The following is an 8,146-nucleotide window of genomic DNA, read 5'->3' as shown; positions in this document are numbered from 1 at the left end:
TCGGCTACATTATCCTTTAGATCGGCAGCTGAAAAGATGTTAAGGCAACAAATTTAATACAAGATGGGAACTAGCAAATTCAATTAAAGGAGCAACTAAGCAGTGAGGAAGTGATAAAATTCATAAATTTTCTAAACTATCCAGGAGATCCAACTCTCCATGAGATCCACAAGTGAAGATATTCCTGCATATCAATGGTTCTATATGGACCGCCAAAAATAAAACCGTGTAAAAGCCGCCCTGTCCAAAAAAATCGTGTAAAAACCGCCCTCTCAATGAGGACGGGTCCCACCTGTAAAAAAAGGATGGTTCTTGGAGGTTTTTTTGGGCGGTCTAATAGTTTTTAGCTGCATATCCAACACAAAGTATACCAAAAAGGATGGCAATGAATGGAGGATGAAGACAAGTGCAAAAGCAAGTACAACATATTACAATTATGTTCGACGGAAATGCGTTCCTACCAAAACATTAGTTTTTTCTTGTGTGGTATGCAAAATTTATCCCCACAATAAACATATCTTTAAAGAGAGGATGCATGCAATATCACAGAAACTCAATGTTGTTTGTGTTTAAATGCTTTGGAGGAGGTAAACCATCTACTGCTACATTATCATTTTCTCAGTCAATGTGGACCTATGTAGTCGATTTCGGTCATTTCGGCCGAAATTTCGGATTTCGGTCCAAGAAGACACGATTTTGTTAATTTTGGTCGGACGAAATCTTTGCGAACATTTCGGCCGGAAACGCGTTTTTCGGTTGGAATTGATTTGTCTTGACCGGATTTTTTTTTTCTTTTTAAATTGAGTGGACTAATCTCACGTACAAAAATTAAAAAGATTAATTCACTCACTAGTATTATTGCTTGTTGTTGTGTTTGAATTTCTTGAGCTAAAATTATTATTTGGTGTTGATGATGAGGAAGGTGAACAACCAGATTTACTAATACTATGTTTCTTTTAAGTGATTATCGATACGAGGATATAAAATATGAAACCGAAATTTAACCGAGATTTTAAAACGGAATTTCCCCGAGACAAAGTTGTACCAGTATCTCGGTGTCGACCGAGACAATCCGAAATCCGAAATTGACTACCTTGATGTGGACCTATTTTGTATCCAAAATGGACAGTACATCAAGGAACAGTTAATGCAATTGCCTCTGGGTACTGGAAAGAAAATGGTTGGACTGAGTATGGCCTCCGTTTCCTTTTGCTATAATATGAAATAGTACGGATTAAAAAACGCTAATATCAAAGAGTAATGACGAACATATTACACGGGGAGAGGATATTATAAAATGAAAGTCAAAATGATGATATACCATTAGGATAAAATCTTCCTAAAACAATCAAAAGGACCTACTTCTAATAACAATAACATGCCAGCTGTAATATACAAAAATAAGCTTAACTGGTGTTAATCCAACGGTTGTTTAGATGATCTAACGCTTAATAAGCAGTCCCGCGCAGCTGCGCGGGACAGCACTGCTCTACCATGAAAACTGGTTTCCAGGTTAGAAATTTAGAGACTTACACCTTGTTTGTTTGCAGCTGACTCATCTGAGTCATCTGGATCTGAGTCGTCTGGATCTGAGTGAAATTACCTGACTCATCTGGATCTGACTCACTAAGGTCTGAGTCAGAAAATATGTTTGTTTTGTGAGTCAGACCTGACTCAGCTGACTGGATTTTTTTGGACAGAAAATGCCCTTGTGCACATTTCAAACCATAACATTTATCACTACTGAAACATCACAAATTGTTTCATTCCAGTCTAAACAACTTCCCTTTTTTGATGGAATTAAACATATTAAACATCATAAAACAATAAAATCTAAAGATTAAAGTCCTACAAACATAAAAGAAGAAACAAAATCGAAAGGAGACTAGCTATCTCATCACGTAAGTTGTTCATATATATCTGTTCTTGTCGTCCAAATAGACGAGGTGCATTTTCTTCCGTTTCCGCTTCCACTTCGACTTCCACCTGTGTCTCATTCATATCAAATGTCTCATTCTCATATTCTTTAAATAGCCAATCATCCAATGCATTACGACGTAGAAAGTTATGTATTGACATGCAAGCAATAACGATATCTCTTTGAGTCTCAAATGAGTAAGAAGGCATTTTACTTAAGACGGGAAATCTTACTTTCAATACCCCGAATGCTCTCTCAATCACATTCCTCAATCGAGCATGGGCTTGATTAAACTTCTCCTCTTTTGCCGTTGGAGGAACTCTTCGGTAATCACCTATCCAATACCTTATGTTGCGATACGGACACATAAACCCTTGTGTATGAGAGTACGCAGCATCACATAGATAGTATTTGTCTGCAAATTTTCAACAAAAACATTATGAAGTCATGCTGATGAAACTGCAGCAAGATGTAACATATATGCTAGTCCAAACTCTAATCACATCCTCATCTGACAAAGAAACCGGGCGCCTCTCTGCTATTAAGGAGGGTAGGCACAGAGCTAATCACTACTATGACTACTGTCTCACGCTTTAATATGTTACCTTAATAAAATAATTAGGTGTAAACTAAGAACCTACTGATGACCATAAGTTACTACAGTGATTAACACGAGGGACCGTCAAAAACTTTAAAAAAAAGAAAAGAGAAAAATAGAAGAAGATGAAGAAGCAAATGCTGGATTCATACGGGAGATCTCACATACAGTATATATAGCTTTTGGCGCAAGTGGGGCTAACTGAGGACAAGTCATAAGGCATGAGACGCGAGGACGCCAGCATGACAGAAAGTTTAGGCGAGCAAAAACAGAGTAGAGCATATATATCCTAATTCCTAAGTAGAGTTCGGTATATAAGAACGCAGTGCACAAGAATCTAAATAAAATTGAGTAAAGAAAACAAACCCAATGCAGAAAAATGGGACTTAAAATAGAGATATTACCTGGTGGAGGTAAAGGAAACTTGAAATATGGATCACGCACTGCCTCGGTCAACACTCTCGAGTCATGAGCAGTGCCTTCCCATCCAACCACTACATACAAAAAGTACATATCCCAATCACATATCGCAAGCACGTTTTGGGTACATTCTCCTCTTCCCCTTCCTCTATACGGTATTTGCTTCTCGACTGGAATGCTCGCACTAATTAGAGTGCCATCCAATGCACCAACAGCACCTTTAAAAGCACCTTCTCTGAGACGTTTATGCCTTTTAGTTATAGCTGGCTTGTCAAATACATTAGACGGAGGAACTAAAATTTCAGCAGACCAAATCTTCATAGCAGCCAACACTTCATGAAAATACTTACTAACCGTTTCACCCGAATGTTGAAAGTGATACAAAATTACACGATTCCTACAGTTGTGCCCAATTGTATATAAGAACATTGCCATCTTCTCCTCTACTTCTATATATTTACTATCCTCTAAAAGTCCTTTGGCTCGGAACTCATTGCATAATAGGGTAAAAGGAACCTTACTCATTCTCAATAGGTTGTACATATTCCTCGGATTTCCATCTAACAGGTCTTGGGTGAAAGCCTTTCCCGTTAAAATTGACTTCTTGTACTTTGGGCGTACACGCCGTTTAGCCTTCTTAAGTTTCTTCACTAACAAGCATAAAACTACTAGTTGAGATAATAGCGTTTTCATTTTCCTGAAAAGACCAAGTAGATGAAAGAAAATCAATTTCAATACAATATTTAGTAGGGATTTAGATGGAAAGAGTTCTGTTAATTAGACTTGGAATTTAGAGGTAAGAAAGTCATAATCTCATATGCTAATGCAAAGTCATAATCTCATATGCTAATGCAAAATCATCCACATCTAAACATTTTGGGGTCAGGTTTAGCTCTCAGGATGAGGTCATAACCCACACGTCTTATCACGCTGAACAATGATGTGAATGTGATCATGAAACAAATTCAAACCAGCTCAAGCAACCAACTCCCAGTTTACAGGGGGCTGTTTTTCATGTAACAATACTTTGATGGTTTAGGTATCCGATATTTCAACTCAAAAATAATTATTTATTCATTCACAAACCTATATAAGAAAATGAGTACTTGCCTGTATTTAAGTTCTCCCCTTCTCTAAACCCTCTTCCTTGTAGCCTTTCAATCTGCAATGAAATGAAAGAAAAAGGTTAAAAGCATAAATAAGAAAATAACCAGCAAGCAATTCAATGTAACCAATAAGAAAATACGTATTCATTCATTCAACATTCACTCATTAAGCACAAATAATACTGTATCATCCATTAACTTCAATAAATACTCATTCAACATTCAACATAAAATAAAAATCGAGTACGTAAGTAACAAACACGAATGTTTTGAAACCCTAACATCTCTAACTATTTCCTAATTTCTCAACATCTCAGTGGATGAGTATTCAAGATTTCTCAACGTTCTTTTAAAAGTTTGTGTACAAAAGCAACACGACGCTCATCGCTTTTCAAACTGACAAACAATTTCTGCCAACCAGGCATCTCTGAAGCTTTTAGAGTTATGCTCAAATACTCATCCATTGTGATGCAATCAGTCTCAAGTAAATTATCCAAAGCTTTCATGAATTCGGCTGCGCTATCCTTTTCTAGAGCAAGTTTCTTATGTTGAAGATGAGTCTCCATCGATGTTACAATAGAACAAACTTTCTCAGTTAATAGATCACTTGATTCTTCCTCCATTTCCTTCTTCCTTTTTCTGCCACTCCCCTTTGCATTGAGACTAGAATCAACCTCGTTGTCATCCTCATGATTTTTTTCTTTTCCATGACTTGTACGAGATTCAGATCCATTATTTGAAACCCCTGCAGTTATAGAAGTTCCAGCTGAACAAGGCGGTTCCACTCTTCCAGGCGTATCTCTATTAGCTCAAGTGGAGAATTTCCCATCAAATAAATTCTGCAACTTCTCTGCATCTTCCAGCCCCTTGTTCTTGAATTTACTAGCGTTTTTGATTGTCTGCATCAATTAGAAAGTAAAAATTAATAAATATGTTCAGCTGTTTATACAATCAAAGTTATAATTAGATGCACCAAACAGAACATTACGGTTCATTAAGGTTATGGAAACATTTAACAAGGACTTTTGGTTTTGTATTGAGGTTAGATTATGATTATGATCTTGTGAACAATCCTGCATTCCAGCTTAAAGGGCTCAACATTCTTTCTCTTTCTTGAAGTTTAGGATCTTGTGTGTACATCTATCCAGCTACTACACTACCGTATAGACATATGGTGAACATAATATATAGAAACTTGTTTCATAAAATGGTGAACATATAATAGAAAATCTAAAGAAACTAAGAGCAAATAGTGAAGAAAGACATTGTTGACCCAAGTCCTAAAATACCTCTCAAGCGGGTATAATTGCTTTCCACGACCAAACTGTAGCAAAATCATAAATTAACAGATCACGTAGGTTGACCAAAAGTTGTCTTAACTGGCTTAACCTGGACAGCTAGATGTCATTACATTCACATGCTTATATATCTGATATAAATCCATACGCAGACTGAAGTTCCAGAAAATCCATACTCAGTAGCTTGTGCCAAACACTGTTCAAAAAATAGCCCTCTAAATTCTGGGACGCTCCTAAAAGTTATCTTATTTGCTTTCTCATCTTCCTTTTTCTCCATAGAGAACTAGAATAAAGTAAAACAAATACAAGACGTGGGTAATTTGAAACAAAAAGAGTGTGCTAACTTTTGACAATATTGACATGCAGTTTACAGAAAATATTGACATGACGTGGATTTGCTCTGTATTTTCAGTCTGCGTATTCGCTGCTCCTCTCATGATTATGGTATAAACTATAATTACAGAAAATATTGACATGCAGTTTACAGCCCTGTCAGATTAAAAATTTTCACAAGCTCAAATGGTTTTTGCTGATTAGTTTTGTTTGGGTTTTAACTGAAGATGGTTCTTACTAATTGTAATCAAATATATTTCCTATAAGGCTAGGAGCCTAGGACTAAAGTAAGTCACAAAATGCACAATAAACATAGCAATGAAAGATTCAGAAAGATTTAGAAAGTACTTATAATTTCAATAAGGGTTGTTATCATTACAGTTACCTAGAGATTTCTTAACTGTAAAAAGGAAAAACAAAATGAAATCCCTAGTTGTATGGTCTAGTATCCTAGCTATAAACAGGAAAGACCCATGTTCTATCATAATCAATTGTATAACTGCCCTCATTGTTGTTGTCCATGAAATCACAAGTGCTACTGAAGGCCCAATTATGGATATGATAAAACTCTGAAGCGTCACCTAGAACAAACCCAATTCATCGCTGTTTTGAAACCCCAGAAAGAAAACCCAAATGTAGAAATCGAACAAAAATAATTTGATACCCTAAATCTCACAAACCCTAAATCGAAAAATTTGGACCCAAATCATAAAATCAGAACAAAAAGATGACCTTATTACCTGATTATCAGATCGATGCTTCTGAATCTCACAGATGACCTAAAAACCCAGATTGATGCTTTCAGCTGCAATATAAATTCAAAATGAAATCCATAGCAAACATATTCTAAAACAAAGATATACACAGAACAAAGAACAATTGATTATAATCTAAACCTATTACCTGGTTGGATTTCTTCAGAACAGAAACTCTTCTTCAGAGCAGATCGAGAAGACATGAAAGAGAGAGAGAGTAAAAAACATAAAACCTTCTAAAAGAAGATTTTAAATGATTTGAAAGAGATGGAAAGATGAGACGAGAGTGATGATTGAGATAGAAATTACTCGATTTGTTGAGAGAGGTGAAGAAGATATCAGTTGAGAATAGATCTAGGGTTTGCCTCCTCATCACCCATCTCTGCTTCCGACGGAATGAACGAAGAAAATGAGAAAGGAAATGAGTTTTTTTGATCTAAAACGTGAGGGCATTTTCGTCGATTTCAGTGAGTCAGGGGTTTGAACCACCTACTCAGCAGCATTTCAATGCCTGACTCCCTAGGGCCCGAGTCAGGGGTTAGGTTCGACTCAGATGTCGAGTCAGGGGTTGCTAAATTTACAAAACAAACAGTCTGACTGCTGACTCGGCGCGAGTCAGGGGTTGACTCAGACCCAGACACCGAGTCAGCTGCAAACAAACAAGCTCTTAGCTGTTAATTGGAAGACGGTAGTGGGCTTTAATTAGTTTTCAGGTTTGTATTGTGGGCTTGGTCCTTGGTCTCAAGTTGTTCCTTTTTCATTTTTTTTCCTCTACTTGATAGATTCAAGTCCATCTGCAACTCATGGCATTTACTTTTTTGGATATTGTTATAGGAAAATTTCTTGTTTGGTCCTAGCCCCATATAATTATTTATAGTAGGGTCCAACCGGATCTTTTTTTTATCCGGAGGTCCAAAATTAATTAAAACATGGAAATGTCCATAATACCCATTACTACCAAACGTGTGTGTCTACACTGCTTACAAATTTGAGTACATATCCGGTACACTGCTTACAAATCTGAGTACATATCTGCTACACTAAGTACAAATCTAAGTATGTATCTGCCTCACTGCTTACATATAGAGTATGTATCCGTTGGACATATTGAACCTGTAAATGTGACCAGAATATAACAATATTAAAACACAACAATAAAACTAGCATCTATTTCAGTATTTCGCATACGTACTCATGGATCAAACCAAGGCAAAACTATGAATAAAACAGAATTAAAAGAAGTTTTTATCAGTACAACATATACGTACCGCGGATTCATAAACTAAAAACTCAATTACATGTCAAGAAGTGATGAATCCATGAATATAACCGAATCAAAGCACATACTTCAGTATTTCACATACGAACTCATGGATCAAACCAAAGAAAGTGGCAAAACTCTGAATAAAACAGAATCAGAAGAAGTTTCAACCATTACAACATATATGTACTCCTGGATCAAACCAAAAAAATAAGAGAAAACCTATAGATTCATAGTAAACAAAAAAATAAAACAGTACGTATATGTTACCCGAGGACTATGGCATCACTCAATCTGCTGGCCCCACTAAACTACATTTTGCACAAACGAAAAAAGGATATTAAGATCACATCTTCTTAGGTAAGGAAAGATGGTCCAGATGTAATTTAATGATTGATCACATTGGTGGGTGTAACTGATCTCGAACAAGTCTTTTCCCAGAAATAGACGAGATTAC

At 36.3% G+C, this 8,146-nt stretch overlaps 1 long non-coding RNA gene across 1 annotated transcript; it reads right to left on the bottom strand.

Annotated features, from left to right (window-relative positions):
• Window positions 1-5,546: 5,546 nt before the first annotated feature.
• LOC113277282 lies at window positions 5,547-6,674 on the bottom strand. Its single transcript, XR_003324835.1, has 3 exons — window positions 6,577-6,674; window positions 6,414-6,478; window positions 5,547-5,623 (listed from the first exon to the last, which is right to left on the bottom strand). It is a non-coding gene; the product is annotated as an uncharacterized LOC113277282 (long non-coding RNA).
• Window positions 6,675-8,146: the final 1,472 nt, after the last annotated feature.

This window comes from Papaver somniferum, chromosome 5, assembly GCF_003573695.1.
Source record: "Papaver somniferum cultivar HN1 chromosome 5, ASM357369v1, whole genome shotgun sequence".
Lineage (NCBI taxonomy): Eukaryota > Viridiplantae > Streptophyta > Magnoliopsida > Ranunculales > Papaveraceae > Papaver > Papaver somniferum.
The sequence above is the reverse complement of the archived record's forward strand: the minus strand, read 5'-3'. Positions and strand labels throughout refer to the sequence as shown.